This window comes from Argiope bruennichi, chromosome 5 (genome assembly GCF_947563725.1).
Source record: "Argiope bruennichi chromosome 5, qqArgBrue1.1, whole genome shotgun sequence".
Lineage (NCBI taxonomy): Eukaryota > Metazoa > Arthropoda > Arachnida > Araneae > Araneidae > Argiope > Argiope bruennichi.
In genome coordinates, this window is record NC_079155.1 from 82,239,451 (window position 1) to 82,251,603 (window position 12,153).

General features: G+C 28.7%; 1 protein-coding gene and 1 long non-coding RNA gene across 3 annotated transcripts in view; one reads left to right on the forward strand and one right to left on the reverse strand.

Moving 5' to 3' along the window:
• LOC129968629 (probable diacyglycerol O-acyltransferase tgs1) overlaps nucleotides 1-12,153 on the reverse strand; it is a 98,616-nt gene that overhangs the window by 61,023 nt on the left and 25,440 nt on the right. The window lies entirely within an intron of this gene.
• The window catches only part of LOC129968632 (uncharacterized), an 89,510-nt gene that overhangs the window by 55,587 nt on the left and 21,770 nt on the right, over nucleotides 1-12,153 (forward strand). The window lies entirely within an intron of this gene.

The following is a 12,153-nucleotide window of genomic DNA, read 5'->3' on the forward strand; positions in this document are numbered from 1 at the left end:
TCCAAAATGACAGACTTCTGGTACGTTTTGGGAAAATTGGCACGATTTTGACGTGTATGGCGAAAACTCATATATTAATCTTAAGTCCTACCATAATATTATAGAAAAGATCGCCAAACAAACGATTGGAAAAATTGCACCAAAAATTACACTACATTATAAATTTTGGTACAATTTTATTTCTGCAGTGTCGGCGATTAACCGCCAAATCATGTAAAAAAAAATTAAAAAAATTGCCAAATTAAAGCTTTTTTACATTGGGTTTCATTTTGTACTTTGGCGCTATTTTTTGGCGTCGTTTTAATAGCGATCGCAGTGGAAATCAAGATGTACCTAAATTTCTTGTCAAAATTCAGCTAAGTTTTAATTTTTTTGTAAACTTTTTCATATTACTAAGCAATAGACTAGATTAAAATATATAGTATCATTTCTAAACTAGAATTTTTCAACGATGATAACTCACCAGATGTAGTAAACATTAACTAATGCGGTGAGATTTTAGTGTTTGACCTTTGATTCTAAAGACGCTGACCAAATTGGTAGCGTAAAGTTTAGTTTTATCGAGCTTTATTTCCATCAATTTTAAGAGGGGGAGGTAATTTTCTGTAAAAAATTCAATGAAAAATCATTTAAATATCAAAATCCTAGATAAATCCCCCTCTTTTTTAAATTATAGATTTGTATCAAATTTAAACAAGATTCGTTGTAATGCAAGAAAAGAAACGAAGTGGAACATTCAGCACATTTTAATAGTTTTAGTTATTCTATCTATAAAAGTATTTAATAAGCTCAAACAAAATTCCTTTTATCCCTTATAATTAATATTAAATACAACAAGATTTTGCATCCTAAATGTATGGCTTAAAAAACTTTTTCAAAGCCCTAAAACTTACTAAAGTTCGTATTACTTCCTTCACTCATGAGGCTATTTGCAGTTTTCGATGCCCTTTCAATATGAAATATCTTTACTAGAAGCAAATATATCCAAAAACGTATTAAGAATCTAAGCTAAAGCATTTTTAAATAGTTTCTTAGATAGATAACGTAATTGAAACAATGGTATTTTAAAAATTAACAACAAAACGTGATGTTTCTTACGAAAACTCCCTAATATAAAATAATTTCATGTTATGCAATAAATTTTATAATGCAAACAAAAAAAAGCAGAATTACAAATAAACCTTGTTTTATTTTTAAAAATTTGGTTCTATCTTTAGCATTCTTTCGTATCGATAAAATATTCTAAACCTCCAAGAAATACAGAAACGACTATCTTTTTATTTTAATTTACTCAGACCTCATGTCAAACTAATAAAAAAAGTTATTGCTTACTTTCATTTAATTAATTCTTGTATAATGCACCATCTACAGAAAAGCTCACATCGTGCGGTTTAGAAAAATTTCTATTTGCAGTCCTTTGTCAGATCTAATTCATCAGACATGTTTAGTTATATTAACGTATCATTCTAAATAACACAAGGACCGAGGCGTCATAAAACAGTGAACTGTATTTTCCATTTGAATTTTCCAATCTATCTCTAGCTTCCATACTTCACCAGCGTTTCTATCAACGGCAGATTCAGCACGTTCGTATACATCACACATCAGGGTTTTGATGAAATTCCATATTAAACTTGAATTTAAAGATCGAAGAAAAAGAAAATCACCATAAGGCCATTATGACTCCTTACTTTGTAGGATCATGTAGTTATGTTTTATTTCTTCAAGATAAAGAAATACTATGTTTGTCTAAGTAATTTTCGTTTCCTGCTTCAAATTGCTTATCGTTCAGCTTAAGTCAACTCTTCTTGCTTCAGGAAGTTGATCACTTTAGAAATTTGGTTAATGTATCCAACTAAGTTCAGAGACGAATTTTTTTATAAACAAATTTTACATGAAGTTTCTTTATAATGCGAAGTAACTGAAATACCTTTAAATATGGCAGTTATAAGACAAAGTATATATTACCATTTATCTTGAAAAATCACTAATTAACGAAATTTTAGGAAATTTTTTAGTATTCGCAAAAACAGCGCAAGTTTAACAAATAATCAAAAAATCTAATTTTTATCTCACATAAATGCAAACAAACTACCTAGAATGTAATAGAACGCAAGGCAAAAATTATTTTAATATTTTATGATCATTTTAAGTTATCGTTAAAAATTTTGCCTAAAATTCTCTATGTTTTGAATTAAAAGTGTCCCTAAAACCTGATTAAATAAAGCCCTCTTAAAATCCTTGGTATATGAAACATTCGAAGGTGTTTAACACAAACATACTACATTTTATGAAATTTTATTTGTAAGATATTCGTTCATCAATAAATGCATTTAAAAATTGTATTTTCAAATTAGTTTACCCAAGTTTATTAGAAATAAATTTTGTTTTCCAGTTTTTTTCAACAGAATGGGCTAAAATAAGTATATTGTGATTGCATAGGCAGGCAGTTAATATAAGCATTTCAAATATTATTTTTTAGAAATTAAAAACATCAAAAATAAAACAAATCATTCATTTCCCGTTGAAAATATCGCTGCTTTCCAATTCATTTTTATCTTTTGCGTAATAGTGAAACGGCCGTATCTGTAATTCTAATTAACCCTTTCTAGGGCCGTGGGAAGTATCATTCCCACTAAATTTATCAATCTTTGTATGAAATTATGTAGGTTGGCATAAGTTCTGACACATTTTTTTAGTAAGTCAGAAACTTAGAGGCTTCAGTTCTTTATCTCAGACAAAATGATGTGTCTTGATTTGTTACTTAATTATTAATGAACCAAATTAATTAATTAGTCAAATTAAATTTATCTAATAAGCTAAATGGACCCCTTTTCTTATTCTAATTTCAAGCCTAAAAATATTTTAACATAATATAACTAGTAAAAATGGCCCTTTAAAGGGTTAAACAAAAAGTGTTCTACAATCTACAAAGTTTAAATTTTATTTTTAGATTTAAAAAAATCGATTTTTTTTTCGGGGAAAAGTCATTTTACATACTTTAATCTATACCAAACCTGCTAAGAAATTTCGAGTTCCTTACTATATTTCTGATTTGTCGGTTATTTCTATGACATCACTAATAATTTATCACATATTATACTTTGACATCGAACTCATTTCTAATTTAATAAAATTCGTGAACATTCAGCTAGTATTCTGAGACCGAATTTTAAAAAAAGAAATATCAATATTATCTTCAATGAAAAACACTTTAATAAAGAAATAGTAAAAGAATAATATTTTCTTTACAGATGCGTTCTTCAGGATTAAGGGAATTTTCTTTGTCAATCAGATGTTTTTTTTTAGCATTCGCATTTCGAAGGGTCACTGGGTATTGTCAAAGAATTTTGAAAAGAATGGTCCCAGAATTTTCTTTGATCACTATAATAAAAGAAAGTCGTCTTGACAGTATTTTTCAGTCTCATTGTTAAAGAGTTGAAAACCATCAGAGCTTTCTGTTCGAGTTGCATATTTTTCGAATTGATAAAAGGATGAAGAAGCAAAAAAATAAAAAAATAAATCCTTTCATTTTCCAATGTCAAAACTTGTAAAAATCACACAAGAGATTCCATACAATAGATGCTCGATTTCTTTGTGTACTACTTTCAATATGTTGTAGAATCTTTATCTATTCCTTAAAATTTTAATCTCATCAATAGTTTATACATTAACATCTTTTATGCATAGAAATTCAGTACAAAGTTCAGCATGAAGAAGAAAAGTGCTAAATATATTCATATAAATTATAAAGGAAAAGATTTCAGAAATAAATCGGCAGTAATTTAAATAGCTTTTAAATTTTAACGAATCAAAATTAATGTAAACAGATTAAATATTTTTCTCCCTTTCTTTGCTAGCTGAAGCATGTAGCATGTATCTGGACAATAATCAGAATAAAGCAAAGCACTTTACATTCTTATTTGAACTAGGAGCTTTATTTGAGTAGAATAATAATCCTTATTTTGAAATAAAAGAAATAAATAGTTCAAATTTGAAATTGTCTATAGCTTCAAGTATTTAGGATCTGAAAGAAACACATTTAACAACATATCGGCTGTTTAAAATGTATTAATATTTTTATTTATTCATTTTTAGAATGTCAACATTGTTTAAAAAAATGTTGCCAGTTGGCTCGTTTCGCTGATGGTAACTCGTAGTTCAATACTAAGATGGAAAAAATTAGGTTGAATGTACGAATACTCTATTGGGAATTTTTTTTCCTTCTTAATTTAGAAAGCAAAAGGAAACGGTGATTTTCTTTCAACAGAATCAAATATGAAAGAGGGGGGGGGGGGGGGGGAGTACAAAAATATTCTGTCCTGTTCGTTGTAATATGTTTTTCTGTAATTTTTTATCAATTCCAGCAAAATTTCAATTTTAAATTAAAGTGGAAGTGATTGAACTTCAATTAATACAAAAATATTTTTTGTTGAAATCAAGCATGATTTTTTAAAAATAAATGCACAGAAAACAGAATTGTTTGTCATTGAAATTTTAGGTGCATTACAAAATAACTTCCATAACTTGATGCATTATCTCTAAGAATTATTCAAGAAAAGCTTCTCTGATTCATCATAAAATTCAGTTTTTAGTTTTACTTTCAAAGGAATTTAAATCATGTAAATAATATTTTATTTTGTTCCGATCTATTAAGTATTAATTTTGTGCGGTCCTGTGGTCTTAAGGAATAATATTCTGCAAAATATTCTTGACATCCCAATTTTTAAATGAATATGAAAAAAGTTTCTAACTTCTGTTATCAACTCTGACCGAATTATGAAGTCTAAAATATTGAAATTTTAGAGCAATAAACATTTCCATAATCTTAGGCCAATCGGCCTTCAGGAAATTCGGCACTGATTGGCTATCTTCTTTCAGTCAGTAGATAAAGTGATCTAAAATCATGAGTAATTATAAGATATTAATATCATATTCTCATAAGCACTCAGTTTTAGTCGCAATAAGAATGTTTGCTGAAGATATGTTAAGTTGTTGCTAATAAAGATAAGTTTGATAAGCTTTCTTGATGAATAACATATTTTCCAACAAAATAAACTTATTAATAACTTTTCCATGAATCTTAAAAATAAAAGGAAAAAAATGCATTTTTCTTTTGATGTCTCACTTGGTTTAGTTAAGTGTGCCTTTTCATGTCCCAACGATGCCAGATGCTAAATGGCTGTTAAGACAAACACTGCAGTGATGCAGTTGCAGTTAAAGATAAATTATTTAAAATCTAAACCAGTTTTAATTTTACCATATTTTTATTTTTAAACATTGACTGATTGAGATTTCTCAATGTAGAAAGTCGTTCATTTTACTCTTTTCCGGTTCGCGATTTCACAGTTTCCATAGAATTCTATTATAAAGAATTCCTTTTACCCGGTTGCCTATGTCATAGAAAAATGTAATACTGTTCTCAAAAAACATTTAAAGTAGCTTCTCAAAAGAGGCAAAGATGGACAGAATTTTTCCTTTAATGAAATATTTTATTGCTTTCCTAGTCGCGGAAGCGGAAATCTTTTAACTTCGCTAACATATTTTAAGCAAAGATTCTCAAGAAATTAACGGAGAGAAGATACCAAAAGAAAGAAGCTTAAAGAGCATTTAACTATTTGAGGTATTCCTAATATTATCAATTCGTAAAAAAAAGTTCCATTCACTTTTCATGCATTTTTCGAGAAATTATGAACACTTTGCTATCGAACAAAAACTAAAAATGAACATAAAATCAGAAAAAAAAATCATAAGGGATTTCATTAACATCACAAAGACCTCATATTAAAATTAGGGAATATTACATTAAGACAAACGAAAGAAGAAAGAATTTTATTAAAATATTCTGAAAGCGTGTAATTAAAAGGAGGAGGAGCAAATACTTTAAGTTATAAATTTGAAAAAAATTCTTAGTTATTGTTTATAATTAAACACGAAACACATTTTAATACAAAAATAATGTACAACACTTAAATATAAATAAAATATACATATATCAAGAATCGAAGGATATTCTTTTAATTCTATTAAATGTTTAAATTCGTTAGAAAAGGAAAGAAATCTAAAAAAACATGACTGAAAAGGAGTTGTTACAAAAAGTTCATTCCAAACTGTAAATGATTAAGAACTGTTGATTCTAGATTATAAAAGAAATCACATTTCCTTAAGGTGAGTTTCTGCTCAGCCAGCTATAATCCATCCAGTAAGATCACGCATACGCAGAAACTGTAGGGTAGCAAGTACTTATCTGGTGGAGACAAGAACTTGCTATTGTCCGCTTATTCAGCGCATGCGCAATTTTCCTTCTGAGCATGCTTGACTTACTGCAATCTTATAGATGGTTGAGTGTAAACCCAACTTTAAATCCATCTTTGTTAGCGAATTAGATGTTATATTGTTAAGTTCATATAATTAATATGAAAGAAAAGCTTCAAAGCCTAAGAAAATTATTTAAAATTGCTTTATCTCGTCAATTAACACAATCATTCGTTCAAATGTCGTACACTAAGATTGTTTGTTAATTATTAGAGACGGTTTAATCATCTATTTAGAATTATTACTTTACCTTTCAAACTAAAGATAATGAATAAACTCAATTTGATGGCGATAAATATTTTAAGAAAAAATAATTATCAATAAAGAAATGAATGTGATAAAAATAATTTTAAAAATACTTTTATTAGTGTACTGAAAATTAGAAATTATTTCCTTTTAATTACTTTTTACGTTTTATTATAAATACTATGAGATCTTGTAATCGAGCCTTTTCCTAAATTCACTACCAATGTGATGCCACTCATATGGAATCGAAATTTAATTAAATTCATAGATCAACTGATAAACCTGAAAATATCAATATATATTATGTTGCCATCAAAAATACATATGTACAATAATTTAAAACACTGAAAAAGGGATTAGGAAGAGGCTGAAAAATCAATAATAAGCTTCATCTCTACGCATATGCAATATCAGAGCAAAAAGTGTACAAAAATTTTAATTTAATTTGCTTTTTGAAATTTTATTAATCAAATTAAATTAAATTCTGTAGCTATATAACGGCAGCTTCAAAATGTATCACATATCACAGGATAAAATGACCACGTGACATCTAAATCAGCACTCTCTTATTCTCATTGAATTATCGCTTCAGGCAAGAGAGAAGACATTTGATCCGGGAATTAAAGTGAGCAAAGATATTCGGCTACTCTCGGATAGAATCGCAATTTATGATACTTGTTTCTCGAAACTGATATGTAGTATCAGAACATGACAGTCATCGAAGGAATTTGCAAAGAACGCTTGATGTAGATTCCTATTGGAAGAGTACCTATTGCAATGGTTCTCATGACAAGATTTCAGGAAAATTTCTTCAATTCCTTACCAATCATGGTCACTAGAACCCTGAATCACATCAAGATTATATATATATGTGTGTGTGTGTGTGTAATGATATTTTAAACTCTTAATTTAATCAAATTAATTTCCAAAACTTTATCTTAATTTAGCCCATAGTAAAATATCCTCTTATTTCCTGATATCATTTCACGTATGAAACTGTGTAAAAATTACTGCGCAATCAATTCTGCGTATCAAGTGAAAGTGATACTTCCGTTGCCCTTCTCAAGGTTAACATATGTATTCAACTGACACGTGGCCGGAAATCCCACGTTATATAAGACTTGTAATCATTTGTTTCGTCCCATCTTTTTCTGCTTTTGTGCCGCTTTGTGTCTTCTTGTGAATAAATCCTACCAGTCTCCCTGGAGAGAATAAAACGAAATTAAAAATCCAAAGCGTCTTCTGTGTCTTCGAACCTGCATTCTGCTTCAACCAAAATAATATTACATCAGGGTAATTAGGTTACTTTTGTTTGTATTTCAACTGGCTTTGCAATATTTTTGTTAGAAATGTAAAAATCTAGGACGAGTTCGTAAATGGGATATCTAGCTCAAAGAGAGTGGAAATGGTGGGTGGGGTGGGGGTTGAAATTTTCATTTCGCTATATCTTCCTTAATATTGAAGATAGAAAAATAATCCAATTAGTTAAATCATCGTCTCATTAAGGCGAACAACTTTTGTGTTTAAAGTTTTTCGATAACTGTAGTATCTTAGAAGTTTGAGATTAGAAAGTGATTTTCAAGCCCCAATTTTGACTATTTCGAACATCAACAATTTATGTTGTCAGATAGTAATTAAGTTGTAAGGGAATCTACCTTTGCCTTCCAATTCTCCGAGAGGAATTTTTTAAAACTCTTTTTGCCTTTTGTGTTTTCTACCTCTGATGAATTCATCACTAATGATTGGCCGAACGGGCTGATACTAAAAATAGTAGTACTAATACAGAAATATAGTAATTTCCATGTATAAATAGTAGCATTCAGAGAAGTCTTAAACCTATTATCTGACTGAAAGCACTATTCATGCAGATAATCAATTGTCTTTTCAAGTTCTTGCAATTTTTCACTCTATTTTCACCATTGCCCAGGCATTCTTTAACATTTAGAATTCCTTAACAACTGAAATTTGCATACCCTGGATTAAGGAATTTTCTTCAGAACGAAGCTACTGGTTAGTTCTTAATTAGTTGAACTGCTCAGTTATTGATCAGTACTAATACTTAATAAGTTGACCCGATTAATAGAGTAGTAATTATGCTATAACATAAAATTCGATTTCTCTAAATCTTTCTTATACGAAAATCTTCAAAAGGGATATTTGGACAAGGATATATTGAAACTTACGGAAATTAATTCGACATACTTTTTTATTCTATCTCAATGTAACATTGACTAAGACTCCTTCAATTAAAAAAAATTAATTTAATTAAAACATTATTATAAATTAACTTTAATTAATCCAAAAAATCACCATTAATTAAATCAAACAATTAAAAATTAGCATTTTCATTCAATTAAATTAATCATTAATAGGAGCCTCATTCAACCAAATTAATAAAGGTCATCATAATATTTAAGTCCATTGTAATTTTTCTCATAGGTTTCGGTTGGTTATTTTCATCCGTTTTCAGAGGTAAATATGATCCAGACACCAACGAAATGGATTTCCTTACGACAAAAATCTGTCATTTCATGCCTGGTGTTAGAAATGTATCGATTTGTGCTGAAATATTATCCGAGATAAAAAGGTTCTGGCAAAAATTCTGAACATCATGAATTTTCTGGGCGAAGACATTGACGTGTTTCCGACTAGACAGTTAATTGATAGTTGGATTGAGGAGAGCAGGTAGATTAATTTTTAATGCTATTTTCCAAGTTGCCAAATAAATAAATTAATAAAAATCACAAACCCTATAAATTATAAAATATACGTAATTGTGAATTATATGATGTTAACACCGTCAAGTATCAGGCTTCTTATTTGTTATAATATTTTTCTTTACTTAGTTATAACGGTATTTGTAAATATAGAGCACTTGTTTAAATATATTTAAATGCAGAAAGTGGATATATCGAATGCGGGATTCATAACGTATAAATAAATAAATAAAAACCTGTACATTTCCACAAAATTTCTAAAATAAAAATTTAGCCGGAAATAAATTATTAATATGTTCATTAAGTTAAAAAGTTGGTAATTAAATTGATAATTTTATTAAAAAGAAACCTCTAATTAAATTGCCCAGTAAATTAAAAGTTTATTAAAGGTCCAATTATGTGTGATGCCTAGAGCTGTAAAACGGCTAGATCCGCCACAAGACGAAGAAATATTTTTATTGATACTAAATGAATTTAATCGTATGCTATAGCCATGAAAATATTGATTGCTAGATTTTTATTCAATATATTTTGTGTGTTTATGTCTGTTTTTATTTTAAACCTTCTTTCTGTGTTTCCTTCTTTCACCTTAAGAGGATATTATTTAATTGTGAACATTTCGAGTTGGTCCCCTTCCAATGACAAATTATCTATTTGTTAAAATAAATTAGTTCTCCTAGGTTGTATGTTTAAAAAAAAATATTGATTGCAAATACTTGTTATATTTATAAAATCATTTTTTTTTTTTGTTCTTTTAAATTCCTTACTCTGTTTTTAACGCAGTCTCTATTTTTAAATATGTTGTGATTCAATTAAGCATGAAAAAGCAGTCGCTGTAACTTAATAAATTTACAAATTGAGTTTTTTTTGCCAGAATTTACCGCTAATTTTATTCATAAATTATTCGACTTTATGAACTTAAGTTATATCTAGTACATATACCAAATTATATGTATAAATGCATTAAGGAATAGTAAAAGTACACAAACAATTTTACTTTCATGATACAACAGTGCCAATGCGACAGAAATCAAAACAGTTAAAGAAAAAGGCAGAAATCTATTTACCGAAATAAACTAGGCTTAAATAATATGTTGAATTAGATTAACACTTTTTTTCGTGCATGATTTTATTCAGTCGCACAAAATGAGATTTCCTTTATTTGTTTTGAAAGAAGTCTATGCCAAATATTCTGACTTTATTCTTGTGGAAATAAGCATGGGACTGACGTTATCCTAAATCTAAGCATGGGTACCAAGGAATGATTAACGACTCCCTTGCTGATGATCACTTCACAGTAAAATAAATTATCTTTCACATCTGTGATTACTTCTTCATCATTAGAACTAAAAAAAAATCTGAAAAATCATCTGAAAAACTATGAATTAAATAAATTATGATCGTTCGAATCAAGAAATCGTCTTCTCTAAAGAAGCCAAAATCCAAAGTTATAAGTTATAGAATTAATATATTTTATTTTTTTCATTATCACAAATTTATAATCGTACCTAAAAGTTAAATTACAGTAAAATCTTTATATTCCGTGTTCTTTAATTCCTAAATAATATTTTAAACTAGAGGGAATAGTCTCTTCATAACTTTATCGCATACGCCGTAATAAAGTTGAAATTCCAGAAAACGTCTTTCTTAGTAGTGGCGTACAGTAGTTACGAAATATTAGTTTTTGTCAATAATTTAGCCTTTTTACTGTATTCATCGTGTCATCATTGGCGATTTATTTGGCAAAATATCATTGGCTTGAGTTAACAGAATCCAAATATCGAATTTGTGTTTCAGACACGTTTTTCACAACTGATGGAAACAAAATAAAATTGATACAAAGCTGCACTTGTAGTTACAAAATCCTGTACCAAATTTGATATATTTACATCATTGAGTTTATGAATTATCGCGTCTACAGGTCTCTGAAAGTAAATGCAGACAGACAGTCAACCTGTCGCTGATTTGACTCAAAATTTGACAGTTTTCCACACTATAGATGTTAAGTCTGGGTACCGAATTTTATATATCTTCGTCACTTCATTTTGTCATTATCGCGTTAACTTTTATTCGAACAGCCTGACAGACGGACTTCCTCTGAACAGATTTTTCTCAAAATTTGAGAGAAATTTACAAATTTTGTGTAAAGGCCATTTACCAAATTTCAACCGTTTAGTTCAGAGCGGTTTTGAGTTATCACAGACAGACAAACAGAAGAACTATTTCCGAAAATGTACTTTTCAGACGTGGGAATTCGTCAATTTCGAGTTTGAATTTTTTGACGATTACTGTACTTTCTGTACACTACGTATAAGAGAAAGTAAACAGTTTTCAATCTGAAGTAATAACCAGAAAGAGTTTCCCCTCGAAATTTATTTTCTTACTTTCTATTAAAGGTATTATACCTCTTGCATAAAATTGTTTGGCATGAGCAAAGTTGTAAGCATTAAGATTTTTAAATTCAGAGTAACCACGTGACTTCTTATGTTCCGTAGTATGTATAGTAAAGAAAACTGAATAAGCCTTTTTCACACCTTTTTCCGAAGATTAAAACCGAAATTTGACGCAGAACTAAAATATTTATGGAAAGATCCCATGCCGAATTTCATTTCTGTAAATCATTGTGTTAATGAAAAATGAACATGAATTTACAGACCAAGAGACGATCAACCTATTGACGGATTTAGTTGAAAATTTAATAAAAATTTATATGTGCTAAAATTATTTCTAAGTTTCGTTTATTCAAGTTGTTGCAATTTTGAGTTAATACATTTACATAGATTGCCAAAGTAGATTGCGTTTGATAAAGTCTCCTAAAAGATGGTTCTCTTTTTTGCGAAAAATTATTTCAAAATCTGATTTAACCCTTTCTAGG